This window comes from Kogia breviceps, chromosome 10, assembly GCF_026419965.1.
Source record: "Kogia breviceps isolate mKogBre1 chromosome 10, mKogBre1 haplotype 1, whole genome shotgun sequence".
In the NCBI taxonomy this organism is placed as follows: domain Eukaryota; kingdom Metazoa; phylum Chordata; class Mammalia; order Artiodactyla; family Physeteridae; genus Kogia; species Kogia breviceps.
In genome coordinates, this window is record NC_081319.1 from 69,489,350 (window position 1) to 69,513,508 (window position 24,159).

Below are 24,159 nucleotides of genomic sequence, written 5' to 3' on the forward strand. Positions count from 1 at the left end.
GATCGTCAGTTGCAGCCTGCAGGATCTTTTAGTTTGGCATGCAGGATCGAACCCGGGCCCCCCTGCACTGAGAGAGCAGAGTCTTAACCACTGGACCACAAGGAGAGTCCCTGCATAGGCTTTCTAAAATGCATATCTGTCCTTGACTCTTTCTACTTTCGAGTCTCTCAGTGGTACCCTGGATAGTCAAGTTCACATTCCCATATGTGGCATACAAGGCCCTTGACGATCTGGCCCAGGACAGCCTCCTATGCCTCTGCTTTATAGATCTACTAGCAGCTCCCTCCTTTTTCTTCTTCTGAGCCTGCACACTGGCTGTTCTTTCCATCTTACTTCATGTAACAGCCTCCATAACTGGATGCTTGAGATCCTTGAGGGCAGGGACATATTTTCTTCAACTTATGTCCCCGGTGCCTGGAACAATGCTCTACTCTTAGTAGGCATGAAGCAAATGTTTGTTGAATGAATTCATGAATGAATAAATTCTAATATGAATGACTGGGAGTCACCCAGCTTAAAAGTGATGAAATAGCTGAGATTCCAACTCAATACCATTCCTTTATTCAACAAAAATTTTTTTTTTGGCTGCACAATATGTGGATCCTATTTCCCTGACCAGAGATTAAACCTGTGCCCCCTGCAGTGGAAGCAGGGAGTCTTAACAACTGGACCACCAGGGAAGTGCTATTTAACAAATTATTTATTAAGCTTTTATTATAAACCAGGTATGGGGCTAGGTGCTGGCTATATGGCACAGAACAAAATGAACAGAATCCCTGCCCTCCTGGAGCTTATATGTTATCTGGTATCAAAGTTCATGTCTTTTGCAAGTACACCAAACTCTATTGCAATGAACTTCACTACAGTCTATTTAAAGTGTCGTGAAGGGCTTCCCTGGTGGCGCAGTGGTTGAGAGTCCACCTGCCGATGCAGGGGACGCGGGTTTGTGCCCCAGTCTGGGAAGATCCCACATGCTGCGAAGCGGCTGGGCCTGTGAGCCATGGCCGCTGAGCCTGCGCGTCCGGAGCCTGTGCTCCGCAACGGGAGAGGCCACAACAGTGAGAGGCCCACATACCGCAAAAAAACAAAATAACAAATAAAGTGTCGTGAAGCTGCCAGGATAACATGATGCACATTTCAGGGATGGGAAGTAAGGTTCAAATTCTAAGTGTGGTAGGAATTCAGAAAAAAAGGAAGTGTTAGGTATGAGGTGGGATTTGATATGGCCCTTAAAAACTTTTTATTTGGCCATACGGCTTGCAGGATCCTAGTTCCCCAACCAGGGATTGAACTCAGGCCCTGGCAGTGATAGCACTGAGTCCTAACCACTGGACCGACAGGGAATTCCCTTATTAAAAAGGAAGGAGAGTAGAGAACATGGGAACAATGCAAGTAGTGATAGAAAGAAGCGTAGCATATTTATGGGCACAAGAAGTCTGGATTCTGGATATTGAATGGGAAGATCAAGGGTTCTCTAATTGGAGTGGGGTATCTCTAAGGTATGAGGAGTTTTAAGAAAATCAATTCACAGATCCTCAACTTCCAAGTGATCTCTTTACCAAAACTGCTTTCTTCCTTCACAGTTCCACCTCCTCTACTTGCAGTGGCAAGCAAGGTTCACCACTCACCCATCCAGTATTCTTTAGGAGTGGACAAACCAGAGGGGTCAAATTCTTGAAACACTAAACATAGCAATGATTTGAAATGCTAGTGTAGGACTGTGGGTGCAGAGAAAATGAATGGCTCAAAAGTCAGACAAAAAATTCCTTTCGTTTTCAAGTCAGCAGGTTTCCAAATCATTGCTTTCAAAACCTGGAAGGAGGGGCTTCCCTGGTGGCTCAGTGGTTAAGAATCCTGCCAATGCAGGGTCATGGGTGCGAGCCCTGGTCCGGGAAGATCCCACATGCTGCGGAGCAACTAAGCCCGTGCACCACAACTACCGAGCCTGTGCCCGTGAGTGCCAGCGTGCCTAGAGCCCATGCTCCGCTACAAGAGAAGCCACCGCAATGAGAAGCCCGCACACCGCAAGGAAGGGTAGCCCCTGCTCACCACTACTAGAGAAAGTCCGCGCGCAGCAATGAAGACCCAACACAGCCAAAAATAAATAAATAAAAATTAAAGAACAATTGAAGTATAATTAATTTACAAAGTTGTATTACTTTCAGGTGTACAGCAAAGTGATTCCGTTATATATATTCTTTTTCAGATTATTTTCCATTATAGATTATTACAAGATATTGAATATAGTTCCCTGTGCTATACAGTAGGTCTATCTATTAGTAGGTTTATCTATTTGTTCATGTATTTTTAAAATACATTTATTTATTTATTTTTATTTATTTATCTTTGGCTGCACTGTGTCTTCGCTGCTGTGCGTGGGGTTTCTCTATTTGCGGGGAGCAGGGGCTAGTCTTCATTGTGGTGCATGGGCTTCTCATTGCAGCGGCTTCTCTTGTTGCGGAGCACAGGCTCTAGGCATGTGGGCTTCAGTAGTTGCAGCACGCAGGCTCAGTAGTTGTGGCGCACGGGCTTAGTTGCTCCGCGGCATGTGGGATCTTCCCGGACCAGGGCTCACACCCGTGTCCCCTGCATTGGCAGGCGGATTCTTAACCACTGCGCCACCAGGAAAGCCCTGTTCATGTATTTTTAAGATGGATGATGGTGAACATCAAATCGCTATGGGTTCTGAGTCTTAGGCAATACATTTAAAAGGGTAATATAGTAGTTTTATATTAAAATATTAATGTTTATAAAATAGTAGAAATTACATCCATACTCTGCAACTACTAAGTTTTAAACTAATATGAAATATATTAGATGTCACCTTAAAAATGTACAAGGAGCTGCATTAGTTCTTATATATTCTTTTAGGGGTAGTGGGGCAAAAATTTTGAGGACTACTAACTATGAAGTAGAATGAGGCCTGATTAGAGACATTCTTGGAAGCCAGGTAGTGTTTAAACTTGAGGTGGCAAGCCAATTCCTAAGTCTTGGTTTCCTCGTCTGTAAATGGGGTCCATTCCAGGCTTTTTAACATTCTATGATGGGACACAGGAGGTGTTGCTGGTTGCAATGTGACAGTGAAAGGAAGATCACCCTGAATCCACATCAGGACTGGCATGAGAAGCTATCAGTCTGGTGGGACATTATCGGGGGCAGAAGAAGATATTTTGCAGTCTTTTAATTACAGGGTTAGAAAAGAACTCCTTTGTCCTTACAAACATCCTGGACAAAGGAGAGTATATCCAATCTCTGATGCTTTCAGAGATACTTATAAACTCTGGGGGCCATGTGGAAAATACAGCCACTGTGGCCCCAGGTCACCCCTGAGGGTTGGGGAGGTCTGGAATGTAAGTGGTTTGTTGCAAACTGCTGCCAGGATATGCAAGGCGCCTCTTCCTCAAGCCCAGTGTCTACCCAGGCCAAAGAGGTGCCAGCTGAAAGTTGCCTCTCTGGCTCGTGCTGTAGTGAGAGGGGGAGGAAGAACACTGAGGAGGCCGTTTTCAGGAGGCCAAGGAGACCGCCACCTGCTGGCTGGAGCTTGAAATGGCTGTGGAGGAGACCGGATCTAATTCAAAGCAGGTCTAGCCTTATTCCACATTGTAAGTTATTGTTCAGTTACACTGTAATTGGGCATCCAGGCAGGTTTTGGTAGCTGAGCTCTCTGGCTGGTCTGAAAAGGGTTGCAGAGGCTTGGCAGGGACCAACTTTTCCCACTGTGAGCTGTGCCTGTGGGCGAATCTAGTCAAAATGAAGATTTGGGGAAGCTGTGTTAGTCTGTTTTAGATTCAAGTAACAGAAACTAACTGATTTAAGTTTAAAATATATGTATATATTTTTATGTATCCTTTTAATATGAAAATGAAATGAGCTGAAAAATGTAGTATTTTAACAGTGCTTCCAGAATTGCTTTTAGGGAAGGAGCTGTTTTTATTAGGGGAAATGAGACTTTTAGGCGGGAGAAAGTGAAATCTCTAGGGCATGAGTGTTGGCAGGAATTCTAGCAATGAAGAGATGTGCCTGTAAAGCAGGAAGGATTTGTTTTCTCTCTGGAGAGAATGGGATAGAGGAGAGAATGGTGGGGCAAGGAGGAGAGGTAGTAATTTGGGAAAAGACCAGGCTCTAAGGAGTAAACAGCCAGTCAGAAAACCTCAACGCCGCCAGTGCAGAAAGGACTTTAAAAAATGTCAGCTGTGTGAGTTTAAACTGTTTGCAATGCATCATGTGACCCTTCCCCAGGGCCCAGAGCATCATAACATCTATACCCATGAATATTTTGTGTGGGAAGAAGTGTGGGCAGTCCTCAGGAAGGGCTGAGTTTCATCTCTACATTTCTGAACTGTGTGACTGCAACAGCCTGGCAGAAGCTGGACCCTGGAGGCAGAGAGATTTAGGAGAATATAAATCCCGAGAAATTTGCAGAAATCTTAGGGATGGCTTTGACTTCCACAACCCATTCTTTCTTCCATCTCAGAGGCAAGGAGGTTGACATCTGAATTACAAAAGTATTGTGTAGGGAATTCCCTGTCGGTCCAGTGGTTAGGACTCTGCCACTGCAGGGGTTACGGTCCCTGGTAGGGGAATTAAGATCCCCACATGCTTCAGCAAAAAAAAAAAAAAAAAGTACTGCACATTCATTTCAAAAAATAGAAAAAAAAAAAAAGCAGAAAGAAAAAAAAAAAAAGCACTTGTAGTTCTACTATCCAGATATCTAGGAGTGTAGGAGAGGGGGAGAGGTAATCTTTATTTTGAAGACAATGGTGGGCTTCCCTGGCGGCACAGTGGTTGAGAGTCCGCCTGCCGTTGCAGAGGACACGGGTTCGTGCCCCAGTTCGGGAGCGGCTAAGCCCTGGAGCCATGGCTGCTGAGCCTGCGCGTCCGGAGCCTGTGCTCCGCAACGGGAGAGGCCACAACAGTGAGAGGCCCGTGTACTGCAAAAAAAAAAAAAAAAAAAAGATAATGGAAAGGAGGAAGTTACCCATTGATCATACACCTATAGAGTCAAGTTTTGTTCATTGCCAGGTGGCAAACCCATCTTCTTCTCCCATACTGCTCCCCAGCTGCTGGGTACCTTTTTATGGTATATCTGAAGGTTGGGATAACACGTCCCCTCCAGGTCCTAAAGACCTGGGTTAAGAAGCGAGAACAGAATTTTCTACAACAGTAAGGAGGGTGCTCCCCATTTAGGTGGGCAAGTGTATTAGATAAATAGGAAGATAGGTAAGAAATCCAGAACCATAAATTTCTAGTTGCAGAAGCCTCTTGAGGGAGCAAAGCCCTTTTGTTAAAATTACAGGGAGCACAGTATTCTCCAGTGGAATTTGGATATCCAGGTTCTAACCTCAGCATTGCTTTTCACTGCAAGTCACGCACCTTTTCTGGGACTGTTTCTTCACTGGAAGTTTGAGGAGACTGTACGAGATGATCTCTAAGTTCCCTTCCAGCTTTAAATTCTCTTTTGTGATAGTTGCCAGACTTGCTTTACTGGCCCTAGAGCATCCTCCTCAGCTCCTCCTTGAGCTGCTGCGCCCTCGTCCCGCAACAGAGGGCACTGCAGGCGGGCCCGGGGCAGCGTGCTGGTGGGCGGAGTGGCAGAATCAGGGCGACTCCAGGAGGCGCGGTGATTGGCCGCGGCCAGGGCGGAAGGGGGCGTAGAGAGACGGGAGGGGAGGAGCTGCGCGGTGACGTCACTCTGGTGGGGGCGGGGCAGCCCGCGCAGCGTGTGACGCCGCGGCCGCCGCGGCCGCCGCGGATCTGGGGATTAATGGGAAAAGTTTTGGCAGGAGCCGGAGGATCCTACGGAGCCCGCGGGACGGCGGCGGTGGCGCGGAGGGCAGCCACGACAGGTCAGTCCGGGTCCGGGGAAGCGGGTAGGCAAGCAGCGGAGGGAAGAAGCGGGCCCGGGCTGAGGCGGGCAACGCGGCTGGGGCGGAAGGCCCGGCGGGGAGTGGAGTGGGGAGAGTCGCAGGGGTCGGCTGACCGAGCGGCTGCCGCTTCCTGTTGCTCTGGCCCGGGCGGGTCGCGGTCGTCCGTTGCTCTCCTGGCACCCCGCCCCGCTTCCCCTGCTCCCCCAGCCTTTGGACGCTCATCAGTATTTGAGCCCGAACCACGGGCCTCCCCCCAACCCCCAGACTCTGTGCCCCCTTTTGGGCCTCGTGTCTCCGTCTCCTCCCACTTCTGTGTTCTGAGAGCCCGATCTCAGGCTCTAGGTCCTCTTCCACTACCTACCCTTGCCTCTGATCTCTTCTTTCATATCTTCTCTGGTGTCCCCAGATTCATTTCCCTCTCTACCCAGGGTCTCCTTGGAGATCTTCTCTGTCCCCCTCGTTATCCTTGTCTCCTGTCTTCGTCCTCCCATCCTTGCCCTGTGTCTTCTCTCTCTTTACCCATCCCTGTCCTCTCCTTCCCCCGTTGCCTGACCCCTCTCAGTATCACCCCTCCCCATCATCTTCCTCGTGGTGTTACTGGGCTTTTTCAGCCCGTGCCTGCAATCCCTGTCTACCTAAGCCCCTCCTACCCAGGTTCCCCCCAGAAGCCCTGTTTTTGCCCCATTCTCTGATTTCTTTCCAATCAGCCAGGCCCTCTGCATTCCTGTCATCCACCTCCCCTTCCTTCCCAGTTCCTTGCTTCTGCTTCTGGGAGAAGCATTAGCTGCAGACACTACTTTGCTTTCCCATGACCCGCAGTTGAGATACCCGTAGAGTGGGCGTGTGGGTGTTCAGCCCCTGATTGAAGTAAGGCGCTGAATGTCTGAGGTAAATAGCAGGTAATGTTAGTGTGGGAGAATTTACTGGGGTGTTGCATCAGGGATTATGTCCAATTTGTAGACCATTCCTCCAATCTCAGCTTTAGTACTTCCCCTTTATGGGTCTGTTGGCTTCCAGGAACCTTTGAGGAGAGACCAGCCGCTGAATTGGGTGTATGCCAGCGGTAGCTGGAGGCCTCATCCATCTCTTTTCCCCTTCCAGGAAACAGGGCTTTGTGGCTTTACACTCTGGATGTACTGTACACATTTAAACCATGATACCCCAGCCTATCTCTGCCCTGATTCCCACCCTCTACCCTATGCCCTATGCCAGAGAGCTAAGTCTCCAGAATCTATGCCCCAGAGAATGCCTGTGGTCCTCAACCTTTTCCTCTGTACTGGCTCCAGAACATTTTTTTTTCCTGTTTGAGTTTTGAAATAGATTGCCAGCCTGATAGCCTTGAGGCTGGCAGGTATCTGTCCCTTTTGTTATTGGTGGCTCGAACCACCTGCTGATTTTTCCCTCTCGCATCTCTGAATGTGTCTGGGGCTTCTGATGTCGATAACTGAGCAGGTTCTCTTGAAGGTTCTTCTCCCTCTGTTTTCCTTGGGAGCTTCATTTCCTGTGGCTCTAAGAGAGAGAGACTGACACTGAAGTCCTGTTCCCTTTGCCCAGGCGTAGCCAGTCAGTATCTGCCTGGACAGGTTGTGGGGCTTTATTAGGAAGATGGTGTCAGGAACTTGAGTTGCTTTCAGTCACAGAGATCATCCTCTCTGTGGCTAGAGAACCCACCACCTTCATGGTGCTTCTGGATCTTTAACCTTCTTGCCAGGTTGAAAGTTCTTTACAGATGCGTTCAATTTGAGCTCCTTTATTTGGCATTGGTCCCCTAGAGAGATCTTCAGGAAATAACATATCCTATGTTTCTGCCCAATCTGATTTTGGAGGATTCTGAAAGCGTGACCCACTCTCAGTTCAGAAATGAAGGCCTGTTATTTCACTGGGCTCCGGGTTTCTAGGTCTCCTCTTTTGAGGATCGTGCTCTCTGTCTTTGAGCCAGAATTGGACACAGAATTGGCAGCCTTCAGGAACTGTGGTGGAGAGCCAACTGAAACAGCCAGACCAGACTTTAAAGTTTTGGAACCCTCTTGTGCACAGACCCTTTTCTGTGAAAGGAGTAGGGTCGTGGATGGCTGAGCCAGTGCCCTCTCCACTAACCCTCTGAGCCTTTTCCTAAGCAGCACTTCGGCGGTGGGGGGAGTAGGGCAGACTGGACCAAAAGGGGTTCCTTGTTCCAATGGAAAACATCCCTTTGGGGCTTTAATGGGTCATTCTGATGAAGTTGGGGTTGTGTATTTGGTGGTAATTTAGTCCAGCCTGTGGCTCCCCAGGACTTTACCTGACACTTTGGAGCCGTTTGCTACTCCTCTGTCTGCTTACCCATTGATACTGCTCTCTACTGAGGCAGCAGGTGAGAAGGGCTTGAGAGGACGTCAGGCCCAGTCCTTGGGGAGCAGCTTGTGTACCAGAAGCTCTGGCCAGATAGCTTCTTGCAGTTTGTCCATCACGTCATCTTCAGCGTGGGTAGTCATGATCATCAATTACCAAGTGCCCATTCGGTGACTTTTGCAGAGCTTGGGTCAGCCTGCCTCTTTTTCAAAGGGGTGGGCAGACAGGCCCCTGACATTATCCTACAGATGGTGTAGCCCATTAACTCCTTAGTTTAATGAACCTCGTTTAATGAGCTCGTTTGTTTGGCTGCCTTTCTCCTTGCTTTCCTCCTTCTTTGGTGTGTGCCTCCACCCACTCAGGAAGAATTGCCCTCACTCAGCCTTCCAGCCTCACCTGTGGTCCCTCAGACCCCATCCCCCAGCGCCTGGTGAGAGGACAGCCGTTGTTGGGCACTGGCCTGGGAAGCTGGTAGGCCTCTTCTTTGGATAGAATGCAGATGTCCTGGCTGTTGTGCAAGCTGTCCTCAGGGCCTGTGGCTCCTGGCATGTCCTGGGATGGTGCAGCTTCTCTCAGGAGGTGCTGGCCCTGTTGCTTCTAAAGGCTTCAGCTGTATTCTGTCACCAAATACAGAGGCCCACCTCCTAGGGTGTTACCTGCGGACTGGGAAGCTAAACTACAGGCCCTCCTCTGTGCCTTTGGATCCAGAGGGAGGAGCTACTTGCAGCTGAGTTCTGTGGTGTCAGGAGAGCTAGGCACTTGCATGAACCTGGCAGGGAGGAAACGGCCCCTTGTATCAGGTTGCAGATACGTGGGTCTTCTTCCTTGGCATATGGTTCTTGGCCTTCACAGCTCAGAGGCTGGTGATTAGGGTGTGACTCCAGTGCCATCTCCACCGGGCTTTGGTCAAAGAATCAAGCATGACTCGGCGTCAGCATTTAGGAGCTGCCACCTGTGTGGGGGGGTGTTGGGCTTTGGTTTCTTCTTCACCTTGCCAGCTCCTCCTGCCCCACGCTGATAGAATCAGCAAAGCCGGTGTCTGCTTACTTGGAAGTGAGCAGACTACTTCCAGGGTTGGGAAATATTTGCTGACTCAGGCTCAGAATCACAACATCTGGGGCGGTCAGGGGTGAGGGACAGAGGAGGAGCCAGCTTGCCTTAGGAGCACTCTCTGAGCCCTGATGTTTAATTACAATGTATCAGAGCTGCTTTTCTGACCCCTGGTGCCCCTCAGCTAAAGATGTTGGCTTTCTTTCTATCCTGCAGCGTTGCGTGGTGTTTTGGGGTATGCACGTGGTACTCACTCAGTGGCTTCTTTTCACCGACAGATGAGGACAGATGCACCAAAGAGGTAATCCCATTTTCCTTACCCAGGGGCCTCTGTCAACTGATGGACACATCTCAGATGAAATGGTTTCACTAGCTCTGAGTCCCAGATCCCAGGAGCCTGTCACTGCATCTGGTACTTGCACATAGTGGGCACTTATTAAATAATTATTGATTCTATGGCTTATGTGGTTTTTTTTGAGGAGCATTAAGATTTTCACCTTTACACCCACTGAAACATAGACTCTATAAGGGCAGGGACTTATTTTGTTTCCTGTTGTGTCTAGGACAGTGTCTGGCACAGAGGAGATGCTAATTATTTGTTGAATGAATAAATGTACAAACTTTCCTCTCTGCCCATATTATTCGGGTGCCAGACCACAAAGATAGTGTCCGTCTTTTTCTTTCATTTATATAAGAAACGTTTTTGAGTGCCTGCTATGTGCCAGGTACATTACTGGGCACTTGGAACATGATGATAGTGAAAAACCAGATTCTGTCCCTGTCTCATGGGTCTGTAGTTTGCTGGCATGTATGAGAGAGAGCTGGGCATGATACACGGAATTGTTTCTTCCATCTCTGCTGGGATATTGGGTCCTCATGAGAGTCAGAACAATGTTCTGTGCTTTGCATTGCTGTTTCCCTGTTTGCTCTCAGGATGCCTGGCAGGTTTTGTAAACTCTCAGAAGGGGAGTTCCAGGGAGTTTGATGTTCGCTGTCCCGACTATCTGGGAAGCTAGGCCATGTGAGGTCCCTGCTGGGGGCCAGGGGAAACGTGGGGCTCCTCTCTGATTTGTTTTAGTCTCTGAAGCTCAGTGGTTCTACTAGCTGTTTATGGGCTTCACTTCCCTTTCTCTGCCTTTAACACCCCGTGAGTTTTCCTGTTGCCAAACAGGTTGCTGAGCCCATGTGTCTGTCAGTCTGTGGGGGTCGGGTTGTTTGTGGATCTTGCAGGAAGGCCTGAGGCGGGGGCCCCTCCTGTTCTGAAACCCATACCAAGTTCTTTCCTCTGAAGGAAATGTGAAGGCGGAAGAAGGAGGGTTTGGGAGGCTTCTGAGGTTCTCTGAGAGGAGACGAGAGAGAAGTTCCCCCTGAGCAGGGAGAGCTGCTGCATTGACTCGATTCTCTTTGTCGTTTGTTTGAGCAGCAGCTAGCCACAGTGGCACCTATTGTCCATGTCCAGGGTCGGTTGTCCTGTTCATTCCTTAGCTTTTTTTTTTTTTTTTTGGTACGCAGGCCTCTCACTGTTGTGGCCTCTCCCGCTGCGGAGCACAGGCTCCGGACGCACAGGCTCAGCGGCCATGGCTCACGGACCCAGACGCTCCGCGGCACGTGGTATCTTCCCATAGCGGGGCACGAACCTGTGTCCCCTGCATCGGCAGGCGGACTCCCAACCACTGCGCCACCAGGGAAGCCCCATTCCTTAGCTTTAAGCTCCCAGCCCCAGCTACAAGTTTTCTTTCTTAGTTCCCACTGGCAAAGATGAGGCTATAGCTTTATCAGATTTTTTCAGTGTTAATCTCAAAAAACTGGTGTTGTCATCTTAGTCTTTCCCATCTGAGGCACTTTTGTGGGCCAGGTGCTGTGACAGATGGTTTCAGACATAGTCCTTGGCTGTCCCCATGGCCCAAGTGAGTGGAACCTAGTTGGTGAGAGAAGACATATGCACAGAAAGATTTTTTAGACATTAGAGACTCAGTGGGTACTAAAAACATGGTGCTGTACAAGGATACTCATTTATAGGAGCAAGTCATCCCTGAGGATTGGCTTTGTTCCTGAAGAAACTGGGTGTCAGATTGGCCACCTTGAAAGAAAGCTGGTTTATTTTGAAGTCAACTTTATGCTCTTAAAAACTGTTAAGGGAGCTTCCCTGGAGGCACAGTGGTTAAGCATCCGCCTGCCAATGCAGGGGACACGGGTTTGAGCCCTGGTCCGGGAAGATGCCACATGCCACGGAGCAACAAAGCAGGTGCGCCAAAACTACTGAGCTTGTGCTCTAGAGCCCGTGAGCCACAACTACTGAGCCCGCACGCCTAGAGCCCATGTTCTGCAACAAGAGAAGCCACCGCAATGAGAAGCCTGCGCACCGCAACAGAGTAGCCCCTGCTCACCGCAACTAGAGAAAGCCTGCACGCAGCAGTGAAGACCCAACGCAGCCAAAAATTAAAAAATAAATTAAATAAATTTGTTTAAAAAAACTATTAAACAAAAAAGTTGTTAAGGACCTCAAGAACTTTTGTTTACCGTATTAGAAATTAAAACAGGCAGGTTTAAAAATTACAAATTTATGAATGAATTTGATATAATAATAAATCCATTACATTTATCATAAATGACATTTTTAATGAAAAATAGCTATTTTCTGAAACAAAAATGTTGAGAGGAGTAACATTGTTTTACATTTAGGCAGCTAATGTCTGGTTTAATAGAAGAGAACTGGATTCTCATAACTGTTTCTGTGTTCAGTCTCTTTAAGTACATTGTTTTAGCTGAAGGATATGAAGAAAATCTGGCTGCACACAGATATGTAATTGAGAAGGAGAGGAATATTTTAATAGCTTTTGCAGATAATTGTGGATATTCTTCTTTGTTACTATACCAAAACTGGATGATTGGTAGTTTCTTAAAGGTTAGTTGGAATGTGGAGTCTGAAATCTTATCAACAAACTTTTCATACTTTGTGACATTATAATCCATTGGCCCATCTTGCACTTTAAATGGATCTTTTACTTTGAATTGGTCATTGGGAAATAATTGGTTTACTGAGTTATATAGATCTAAATGTTGACATGCTTCATTTTACAATGTCAGTAAATCATATTAAGACCACTGATCTCATCAGAAAAGCCTTCAAGTATTGGGAAGCTGTGACACTCACAGTGGTGGATACAAGTTTTCCATAATTTGAATTTTCTCTTGAAAGCTTGATTTTTATTGTTGGTAACATCTTGTCAGTTTCTTTCTTTTTTTTTTTTTTTTTTTTTTTTGCGGTATGTGGGCCTCTCACCGCTGTGGCCTCTCCCGTTGCGGAGCACAGGCTCTGGACGCGCAGGCCCAGCAGCCACGGCTCACAGGCCCAGCCGCTCTGCGGTACGTGGGATCTTCCCGAACCGGGGCACGAACCCGCATCCCCTGCATCGGCAGGCGGACTCTCAACCACCGCGCCACCAGGGAAGCCCCAGTTTCTTTTCTTGAAGTGACAGTCTCACTTCATTCATTTTCAGGAGAAAGTTTGTCAAATACCCAATCTAAATAATCATAATTTGTCTATTATTCTTTTCTTTCAAGTAAAAACGGTGTTTCATGAAAAAAAGTGGCTAGTTTAGCTTGCAACTCAAATAATTGCACAGTTGCTTTTTCTTGAAACAATCATGGAACTCCTGTTTTGTTACATAGAATATTTAAGAGACATGTACTCCAGGGACTTCCCTGGTGGTCCAGTGGTTAAGACTCTGGGCTTCCAAGGCAAGGGGCACAGGTTCATTCCCTGGTTGAAAAAGTAAGATCCCACATGCTGTGTGGCATGGCCTGAAAAAAAAAAAAAAAAAAGACATGTACTCAAGGGTCATGATTTAATAAAGTTAGTTTTTATTGGCTCATCTAGGACATTCTTTTTTTTTTCTTTTTTTTTTTCCCGGTACGAGGGCCTCTCACTGTTGTGACCTCTCCCGTTGCGGTGCACAGGCTCCGGACGCACAGGCTCAGCGGCCATGGCTCACAGGCCCAGCCTCTCCACGGCATGTGGGATCTTCCCAGACTGGGGCATGAACCCATGTCCCCTGCATCGGCAGGCAGACTCTCAACCACTGCGCCACCAGGGAAGCCCTAGGACATTCTTAAGTGGAATTGGCACTTTATTATTTTTCATGATTCTGTGGGTTGACTGGGCTCAGCTGGGCAGTTCTCACTTGGGGACTCTCATGTCTCTGTAGTCAAGCAGAGGCCAGGGCAGGAGCCATCTGAAGGCTCAGCTGGGCTGGATGTCCACACTGGCTCCCTCACATGGCTGGCATTGATGCTGGCTTTTGACTAGGGTGCCTACATGTGGCCTCTCCATGTGCCTTGTGCCTCTCACAGCATGGCAGCTGTTCTGAGCAGAAATATCCCAAGAGTGAGTGTATTGAGAGATCCAGGCATAAATAGCAAGGTTTCTTATGACCTAATCTTGGAAGTCACACAATGTCACTTTGTGTTTTCTTGGTCATAGGACCGGCTCAAATTCAGGAGAGGGCTACACAAGGGTATGAACAACAAGAGGCATGGTTCACTGGGAGGGAGAGAGGCCTCCTTGGAGACCAGCTACTACTTCTTTTTATCATCCCTTATGTGAGGTAACCTGGCCTGTATATGAATACTTCCAGGAGAAAAGTGTTTTCTCACAATTTCCATTCCTGGAAACCACTGTTAGGAAATTCCTAGTAAGTGGATAGAAGCCATTTAATGCCAGGTGAGGGAATTTGTACTCTGTGTTCTTTGGGCAGTGGGTAGCCATTGATGGTTTTAGAGCAAGGAGTGATTATGTTAATAGTGCAAAAAGGTGGATTAAATGGAGAAAGAATGAAGGTAGAGAGGTTAGATAGAAGATTACTGCAGTAGTCTAAGTATGAGGAAATTCTTCCTCATATATAATCTGAGTTCCTCTGGTAGCTGTTAAAATTAATTGATTTTGGGCCTTCCTTGGTGGCACAGTGGTTGAGAATCCGCCTGCCAATGCAGGGGACACGGGTTCGTGTCCTGGTCCGGGAAGATCCCACATGCCATGGAGCGGCTGGGCCCGTGAGCCGTGGCCGCTGAGCCTGTGCGTCTGGAGCCTGTGCTCCGCAATGGGAGAGGCCACAACAGCGAGAGGCCTGCGTACCATTAAAAAAAAAAAAATTAATTGATTTTGAGTTGTCAGCCACACTGATTAAGTACCCAGAGCATGGGCGGAGTAACACACAAACGCACGCACACACGCGTTATTTAGGGATGCTGATACAGCAGAGGGCTCACAAAAATTAAAAGGCAACTAAATTTAGGTTTTATTGTCAAGACACATTAAAAAGTCAATCATAATTTATCAAATAAAAAGTAGGAAAAATAAAGCTTCATGTAACACCAGTGACAGTGTTACAAAAACACTTCAGTTTCAGTATCACAGACCATGAGGAAGTGAGGAGAAGAGTGAGAAGAAAGAGGGGGACAAATGAGAGGATGGTAGGGAGAGGGATAAAGGGGAGGAAAGAAGGGGATTGAGGGGGAAAACAGCAAAAAGAATAATGGAGGATGAGGCTGGAGGAGCTGCTTGAGACCCAGCAAAGCCTCTGCTCTCCGTGGGTCTCCAGCCTTAGCGTGGGGCTGCCTGCTTCTGCAGTTCCCGGGGCCCTGGCTGCCAGTTTTTAGCACCTCGTGCTCCTGCCTTGTCTCTGTGACTCTTTCTGTCTGAGAAGATGCCTGGGGAAGCGCAGGAGCTGCGTTGGTGTTGGGCAGACCTGGGTGTGACTCTTAGCGCTCAGTGAATGGGGTTGTGACTTAGAGATCTAGGCACCTCGGTAAGTGCTCGTTTCATGGAGCTGAGGCTCTGGGGTGCTGAACTCAGGAGGAAGTGCCTTCTTGCACTGGTTCCCTCCCTGGTTGACACCGGGTCATGGCACTGGAAGCCCAGCCTGAGCACAGGGAGTCTTCATCTGCTGCTCAACAGTTCCTGGGGTTCCATGCAGTGCGTTGCCCTTCTTTTTCTTTCAAGTCCCATCTGCAAAGCCTGACTTCTCCCGGGCCTTGGCGTCATCTCAGCAGCTCTCCCAAGACCGTTACTGAATTATTCACAGCTCATAGCCACGCAGCTTCGAAAGAGTTCTCCCATGGGGAGGATCCTGAAGGAAGAGGCTCCCAGGTGTTATGGGGAAACTACCTCATGTTTAAGTTCATTTCTATATTATTATATTGCCAGGTACCTAAAAACAGATTTTCATTTCTTTCATTTGTAATCTGCTGTAACTCTTTGATCCTTGTCACTGCTTTTGGCACTTCCCTCATCCAAGAATTGTGACCTCAGCGGTGTGGAGTTTCTTGGTCACCGCTCTGATGGAAGTACAAGCCAGCTTTGCTCTCCTGGTGGCAGCAGGAGCCAGGCAGGCTGCCCTGTAGACACAGTTGTCTGTGGGCCTGCTTGCCTCACAAATAGGCTGTCCTTGAACTTGCCAGAACCCAGAGCTCACTGATCATCCCTTTTTCCAAACAAGCAGGCAACCCAGATGGATTCTCAGAACCCTCCACCCCAGGCAGGTCTCATGGGAAAAAGCTCACCTGCCATCCCTGAACCGGAGCTTGTTCGTCTGACCCACACCATTTCTTTGCAGCTTCCTCTCCTTAAAAGCCTTCAGGACAGTCCAGAGATCCTGCTGGGTTCCCCTTGACCCTCAGCATGTGCATCCTGGGATGGATTTCTGAGTGGTCCATTGGGGACATCAGATTGGAGAAGAGAAAACTACCCTTCTCTTCTAAGGAGGCCCTCCAAGGACCAAAATGCTCAGTTGCATGAAAATAACTCCCCGCTCCCTAGTTACAGCAAAAGAACTCTGGCCCAGGACCTTGCCAAGACTCCCGATCTGACTCTTCTTTCCAGTGGACCAGAGGTCTGAACTGTGTTTCTCCCAAACTCTTGGTGCCTGTCTTTCATGGTGGTGGACTGGGTAATGGCCCCCAAAGATATCCAGGCCATAATCCCTGGGCCCTGTGGATGCTGCCTTGTATGGCAAAATGGACTTTGCAGATGCAACTAAGTTAAGGAACTTGATGTGGGGAGATTATCCTGGATTATCCTAGTGGGCTGTAAGTGCAATCACAATTGTCCTTTGAAGAGGGAGGCAAAGGGAGATCTGATACAGAAGAAGGCAGAGTGGCTACTGCAGCAAGGTCTGCTGGCTATGAAGATGGGGGAAGAGGCCAAGGAATGCAGCTCTGTACACTGGAAAAGGCAAGGAAAGAAATGCTCCCCTAGAACCTCTGGAGGAAGTGCGGCTCTGCCAATACCTTGATTTTGGTCCAGTGAAACTAATTTTGGATTTTTGACCTTCAGAATTCTAAGAGGATAAATGTTTTGTTTTAAGCCACTAAGTTTGTGGTAATTTGTTATAGTGGCAACAACAAACTACTACAGGGGTCATCTGTCTCCAGCCACAGGATGTGACTTGGCTGATCCTTGTTCTTATTTTAAGGCAGTCTTAGAGCATCCCTTTCATGGCAGTTGGAGATTCTAGGTCCAGACTTTCTGCAAACTAATATTTAAGACAATATGCTCTCTGGGGGAACCTTTTCAGGAGTTCTTGGGAGCAAAAGAGAAGGCCTCAGATAGCATCTGCTCCTTGCTTTTGGAACTCCCCCACACCTTCACTCCAGTGGTAATAGTTTCTTTCAGATTGTTGAGGATCCAGGATTAGCTTAAATCTGACTCCAATTCCATCTTTCTCTCCACTCTCCTTCCTTCCATTCATTCAGTGGGTATTTATTGGGTACCTCCTACATGCTAGGCTCTGTTCTAGGCACTAGGGATGCAGGAATGAACAAAGCAGATAAACAGATCGATCTCCTGCTCTCATGGTAGTTGTGCTGGGGAAAGGGGAGGGAGCCAGAATTAAGTAAATAGCATGTCAGATGGTGAGAAATGCTGTATGGAAAAATAAAGTAGGAAAGAGGTCGTGGCAGTTTTATTATTTATTTATAATAGTTTTTATTTAGTTATTTTCATTTACTTTTGGCTGTGTTGGGTCTTTGTTGCTGCGTGCGGGCTTTCTCTAGTTGTGGTGAGCAGGGGCTGCTCTTTTTTGCGGTGCGCGGGCTTCTAATTGAGGTGGCTTCTCTTGTTGTGGAGTACGGGCTCTAGGTGTGCGGGATTCAGTAGTTGTGGCGCACGGGCTTAGTTGCTCCACAGCATGTGGGATCTTCCCAGGCCCGGGCTCGAACCCGTGTCCCCTACATTGTCAGGCGGGTTCTTAACCACTGTGCCACCAGGGAAGCCCAGTGGCAGTTTTAAATAGAGGGCTTGAGGAAGGCCTTGCTGAGAAGGTTATATTTGAGCTGAAAGAGGAGAGTGAGCCACCTGTGGGAAGAATCTTAGAGGCAGAGGGAAAGCAAGTGCAAAGGCCCTGAGGCAGGAACATGGCTGGTGTGTTGGAGGAAGAGTCAGGAAGTCAGGTGGCTGGAGCAGTGAGGGAGAAAGAGAATGGGAGATGAGGTCAGAAACAAGATTGGGGGCCAGATGGCCATTGACCCTGAAATACTGTAAAATCTCTCTACATGGCTCATCCTTCCTTCTTCCCTCCCTCCCTTGCTTCCTTTCTTCCTTCTTCCTTCTTCCTTCCCCTCTCCCTCCTTTCCTCCCTCCTCTCACCACCTTTCTGCCTTTATGTTTGTGTTCATCAGTTCCTTTCTGTAGAATATTTGTCACATGGCACCTTTGGGGTATCAGCAGGTAAACATAGGCAGCTTAAAACATTAGAAGAGGGGGAAAAAAAGCACCTTCCTTTTTCTGATAATAAAAGCAGTTCCACTGTCAGTGCAGGTGTGGAGCTGTGTGCTTAGAAAGACAGCTCTGGAGTGGTTTCTGGGGGTCCTCACTTCCCTCCCCCTCCTCCTCACCCCCATGAGGATCTCCAGGCCTCGAGGCTGCCCCTGCCCCCCGCCCACCGTCTACCCAGTGTGGAGCCCACCGTTGCCCACCTAAAATGCTTTCTTAACAGCCCCTCGTCTCCCTGCCCTTCCCTGCCCGGAGCAGCACCACAGACTGCCTTCATCCCTACACTCAGCCAGGTGCCTGGGGGCTGCCTGAGAAAGGAGGAGCACGTGAACTGGTGCCACTGCACATTTATGGCCATCACCTAGGCTCCCAGCATTCATAGGCCCCCCACGTCCCTGAGCCACTGATTCTCTCGTTCCTGGGAGTGGCTATTCCAAACCTCAGGACTCTTCCTCTTCTAGGTCCTCACAGTGTGGCTGGGATTTCTAAGAAACAGATTCCAAAATGTCAAGTAAGTCCAGCTTGAAAAGTCACTCTCCCTGGATAGTGATCCCATGACAGTTCAGGTGCTCTGGCAAGCTTCCAAAATGACACTTTGTCAGCTTCATTGTCATCTAGGGGCCAGTTACAGATTGTCTCCATGGATTAAATCCTCCATGCCTGTGTCTCCAATTTTATAGTTAGTCCTAGGTGACTCTGTCCAGAGCTTGTTTTACATAATGGCATCAAATAGATTGTCATTGAAAACATGAAAAGTCTTTGGTAATAAACAAAATGACCAATAATAATTTCGATCTCCCAAGTGAAAATCACTAGTTAAATAAATTCCCAAACTGCAGACTGCATCCAGTCAGCACTGTATTAATCTAGCCCTGCTTATATTCCATTATAGTTTGTGATTCCTGTGACTTCTTTTTGGCCTCTTAACACCCCAGTGTATTTACAGCACCTACTTGCAGTTTGCCTTTCATAATCCTTGCAGTGTGTCACCTTTTAGAAAGATATTTTGTCTGTTTTCTAGCCCATTCCCTGATCCAGGGGTCATATCTGCACTCAGGCCCAGGCCTGCCTCTGTCCCCGGCAAGCTTAGGGTGGCCTCGTCTTCTGCACTACCAGGACCCAGTGTTTTGGAGTCACTTTTCTGTCCCCAGCCTGACACCATGTAGATAACCATGGGGTACCTCTCAAGAGCTGGTTCCAGCTCTCCCAGGGCTTCTGCCCATGTGCTGCTTCCTCTCTGAGGACTGAAGCCTGAACCTTGCCTTCCTTTCTGCTTCCTGCTTCCGTCTTGAGAAAGAACCAGTCCATCCATCCCATGTTCTCTGAGTCAGAGACCTTGCTGAGTCACAGGGGAGCAGCCTGCCTTGCACGGTCATGTCCTCAGTCCTGAGGGGTGTTCATTAGCCATCATTAGAGTTCTTCTCCCTAGAAACTGGCTCCTTGAGGGGCAAGCGCCTTGTGCAGAGAGGCTCACCAAGCACTTGTTGGATGGAAGGGTGGCTAGATGGCCAGCCTAAGTGGCCCTCTTCCCACAGAGTGGCCCTGGCACTAGCCTACCCCAGGGCTGTCTGGGAAGTTGTTTCATGGGGAACAGTCAGAAAGCTGACATGTTCCCTCTAGGACCCCTTCCCCAATTGTTGCCCCTCCCTTTGGTTGAGGCTCAGTGGAGACAACTGAGATTTTTGGCTTTGGCAGTTTTTCTCAATTGCCTCCTTCTCCCTGCTTCCTCCACTGGGGGTCTAGTAAGGCTCCCTTCTCACACCTCTGGCTTGGCACCTGCCGTGGTATATTATGGTGGAGTTACTGCCTGCATGCTAGCCTCCAACATTGGACTGTGGCTTCTTCAGGAGCTGGGCTCACCTATATCTAATCCCCTTTCCATCCCCAGCAGAAGTCAGTAGACACCAGTAGCTGAGTAGAATATGGCTCTCATGTGTTGAATGCACTGTGCTAATCACTTTACATGCATCACTTTGTTTAATCCACACACCCTGAGAGGTAGGAATCATCGTACCCCTTCCACAGATGAGAATGCTAAGGCTCAGACTGGTTAGGAAAGTTGCCTGAAGCTGCACAGCTAATAAGTGGCAGAGCTAAGATTTGAACCCAGGTGAGTGAAGCCTGCTTCTTTGATCGCCATACAGCAGGGCCTCCTCACAAAGGGGTGGCTGGCCAAATCCAATTCTTCCAGCTTCGAAAGTACCTGCTTGACTGTCCAGACTAATGTTGGCTTCAGAGAACACTCCCTGCTTTCAAGCACAGTGGAGTCTCTTGTTGGCCACTGGGCAGAAGCAAAGTGTTGGCAGGCTTTGGGACCCCCTGCAGAGCCTCATTCCAGGTCAGGGGGCAGAGGAGGCCCTGAGAATGACTGTGCTTAGTGGCTCCCTGGATCTGCTCCAAGGCAGTGAGCAAACCTCCTAGAACTGTAAGAAATAACCAGCCAACTGGTGGGCCAGTCATGTAGGGTGGGAGGGACTTGTAGGAGCAGAAAACAATCACTGCTCCAAGTGATTAATCAGCCCGCTTCCAGCCTGGTGAAGGGAGAGGAGAAAGAGAAGATGGCCCAGGTGTGCACATATGGAGAGAAGGGGGGAAGGGACATTGCATTTATTCAGGTCCTCCCTTGGGCCAGGCATTATTACCCCATGGAGGAGCTCACTTCACCCTCACACCAGCCTGCAAGATGTGGGTATTGGATGAGGAGGTGTAGGCTCAGAGTTGAACAATTTGCTCAAGTCACACAGCTGACAAATGACGGAGCTGGGGTTGAGCCCTTCGGAGCCCTTGTTCTTAATTCAGTGACTCTGCTCTCCCTCGCTTCTCAATTCAGTGGCTCTGCTGTGCCCTTAGCTTGGGCTTTCCAGGCATGTACGAATGGGTGCAAGTAGGCATCCTCAGGCTGAGAGCAGAGGCAGTAGGAGAGTCGGGGCTCTTGGCACCTGTGCTGTTCAGACGGGCCCTGCCTAGACCAGCAGGACTTACTGGGCTGAAACCAGCAGTGGCATTACATTTTTCTCCTTTCTTGTACCTTGTCATCCCTGGGTTGTTTTTGGAGAGCTGTATTTATTTCTGCTCCCACTTCCTCACTGGAGGCAGGGGTTGGGGTGCAGAGAAGATATTGGGAATCAGAAGAGGTAGGCATACGGGACATCTCAGTGGGGGCCTTGCCTGGGCTCTGGGGGCTGTTAGGGCCTCTCCTCCGCCCAGCTGTATGTGCAGGGGCCCTGTGCCAGGATTGTGGAGATCTGGGAAACTCTCTTTTCTGGGATGTGGATCTGGCACTTGAGCACAAGAATTTCCCTGTGTGTGGTTTTTAATTTATTTTAAAATGTTTTAATTATATAAATAATAGTTATTCATTGTAGGCAATTGGAAAATACAGATAAGCACTGAGAAGAAAATAAGTCATATGCCCAAGCACCTGAGGTCAATTAATCCATGACAAAGGAGGCAAGAATGTACAGTGGAGCAAAGACAATCTCTTCAACAAGTAGTGTTGGGAAAACCTGACAGCCACATGTAAAACAATGAGATTAGAACATTCACTCACACCATATACAAAAATAAACTCAAAATGGTTTAAAGACCTAAATGTAAGACCTGAAATAATTAAACTTCTAGAAGAGAACATAGGCAGAATACGCTTTGACATCAATCATACCAGTATGTTTTTGGAATAGTCTCCTAAGGCAAAAAAATAAATAAATAAAAAATAAAAGCAAGAATAAACAAACAGGGCCTAATTAAACAGCAGAGGAAGCCATCAACAAAACAAAAATATAACCTATGGAATGGGAGAAAATATTTGCAAATGATATGACTGACAAGGGTTAATACCCAGAGTATATAAACAGCACGTACACCTCAATATCAAAAACCAAACAACCCAATCAAAAAATGGGCAGAAGGCCTGAATAGACATTTTTCTAAAGAAGACATACAGATAGCTAACAGGAACATGAGAAGATGCTCAACATCGCTGATTATTAGAGAAATGCAAATCAAACTACAATGAGATGTCACCTCACACCTGTCAGAGTGGCTATCATTAAAAAGTCTACAAATAACAAATGTTGGAGAGGAGGTGGAGAAAAGGGAATCTTCCTACACTGTTGGTGGAAGTGCAAATTGGTGCAGCCACTGTGGAAAACAGTATGGAGGTTCCTCAAAAAACTAAAAATAGAACTACCACATGATCCAGCAATTCCGCTCCTGGGAGTATATCCAGAAAAGACAAAAGCACTAATTCAAAAAGACACGTGCACCTCAATATTCATAGCAGCATTGTTTACAATAGCCCAAACATGGAAGTGCCCATCAGCAGACATGGATTAAGAAGAATGGTATACATTTACAATGGAATATTACCCAGCCATAAAAAAGAACAAAATTCTTCCATTTGGAGCAATGTGGATGGACTTAAAGAATCTTATCCTTCATGAAATAAGTCAGACAAAGACAGATACTATGTGACATAACTTATGTGTGGAATCTGAAAAATAATACAAATGAATGTATATGCAGAACAGAAACAGACTCACAGATATAGAAGACAAATTTGTAGTTACCAAAGGGAAGAAGGAAGTGAGGAAGGACAAATTAGGGGTATGGGACTAAAAGATACAAACTACTGTTTATAAAATAGATAAGCAGGGCTTCCCTCGTGGCGCAGTGGTTGAGAGTCCGCCTGCCGATGCAGGGGACATGGGTTCGTGCCCCGGTCTGGGAAGATCCCACATGCCGCGGAGCGGCTGGGCCCGTGAGCCATGGCCGCTGAGCCTGCACGTCCGGAGCCTGTGCTTCGCAACGGGAGAGGCCACAACAGTGAGAGGCCCGCATATCACAAAAAAAAAAAAAAAAAAAAAAAAAAATAGATAAGCAACAAGGGTATATTGTATAGCATGGGGAATTATAGCCATTATCTTGTAATAAATTATAATGGAATATAATCTGTAAAAAATACTGAATCACTGTGCTGTACACACGAAACTAGTATAATATTGTAAATCAACTATACTTCAATTAAAAAAATAAATTTTAAAAGTCATACATAGGGAATTCCCTGGCAGTCCAGTGGTTAGGACTCGGCGCTCTCACTTCCATGGCGTGGGCTCAATCCCTGGTCGGGAAACTAAGATCCTGCAAGCCACGTGGCATGGCCAATAAAAAAAAAAACAACATACGTAATCAATGCCATCTATAAGCGACTGCTATAAATTTTGATCTGTGTTCATTCATTCATTTATCTATCAATTAATTGATTATTATTATTTTTTCTTTCTTGGTGGTACGCGGGCCTCTCACTGTTGTGGCCTCTCCTGTTGCGGAGCAAGGCTCTGGACGCGCAGGCTCAGCGGCCATGGCTCACGGGCCCAGCCACTCCGCAGCATGTGGGACCTTCCCGCAGCATGTGGGACCTTCCCGGACCGGGGCACGAACCCACGTCCCCTGCATCGGCAGGCGGACTCTCAACCACTACGCCACCAGGGAAGCCCCTGATTATTATTTTTTGGCGAAGAATGTGGATAACGATCTCACAAGCCAAGGACTGTGTTCTTTTAGATTTTACTATGTGTATACCTATTCTTTTTTCTTTAAAAAATGGTGTATTTTTTAGTTTTGTGACCTGCCTTTCCTATTTTTCAGGTGGTTTCATTATGTCTCTGTTTACTCTCTGACCTTCCTTGAGTTTTGTGAGTGAGCAAAGAAAAACATTTTGCCCAAAGGGAGGCATTTGGGAAGAGCCATCTGGTTATTTCTTGGTGTAGTTGCTTAAAGGGTGGACGGCAGAGAGGTGCATGAAGTGTGTGTCTGCCTCTCCCCATCCATGTTTCTCGCTACTTATCTTCCATCTGCTCTCCCTCCCCACCCCTCTGCCTTTTTTTTCCTTCCATACAAACCCAGCAAAGGATACTGCCTCCAGTCTGAAGGTTTCTTTTCATGGCTTTAAGAGAAAAACCTCTCAGGAGCTCAGAAAAAAAGGTACACAGAGTGGAGACGGGAAAGGTCGTGCCTAAGCTGGGGTGGGGTCTTGGGAAGAGTGACCAAGAGGAGGGCCCAGGTCCCTGGCTCTGTCTTGAAGCAGTGAGAAGAAACTGGGTGTTAGGTTTGGCGGGGATAGCAGGTGGCTGTGGGGCCTTCTTG

General features: G+C 47.8%; 1 protein-coding gene across 10 annotated transcripts in view; it reads left to right on the forward strand.

Moving 5' to 3' along the window:
- Window positions 1–5,669: 5,669 nt before the first annotated feature.
- Window positions 5,670–24,159, forward strand: part of PPARD (peroxisome proliferator activated receptor delta) — an 83,507-nt gene continuing 65,017 nt past the window's right edge. For 4 of the 10 annotated variants that reach the window (XR_010835061.1, XR_010835060.1, XM_059076398.2 and 1 more), the window contains exons 1-2: window positions 5,690–5,846; window positions 9,462–9,546. The gene's annotated coding sequence lies outside the window, so the exon portion shown is untranslated. Of the gene's footprint in view, window positions 5,847–9,461; window positions 9,547–23,924; window positions 23,998–24,159 lie in introns of those variants that run through there. The other 6 variants (XR_010835063.1, XM_067006087.1, XM_059076389.2 and 3 more) reach the window with 5 other exon arrangements.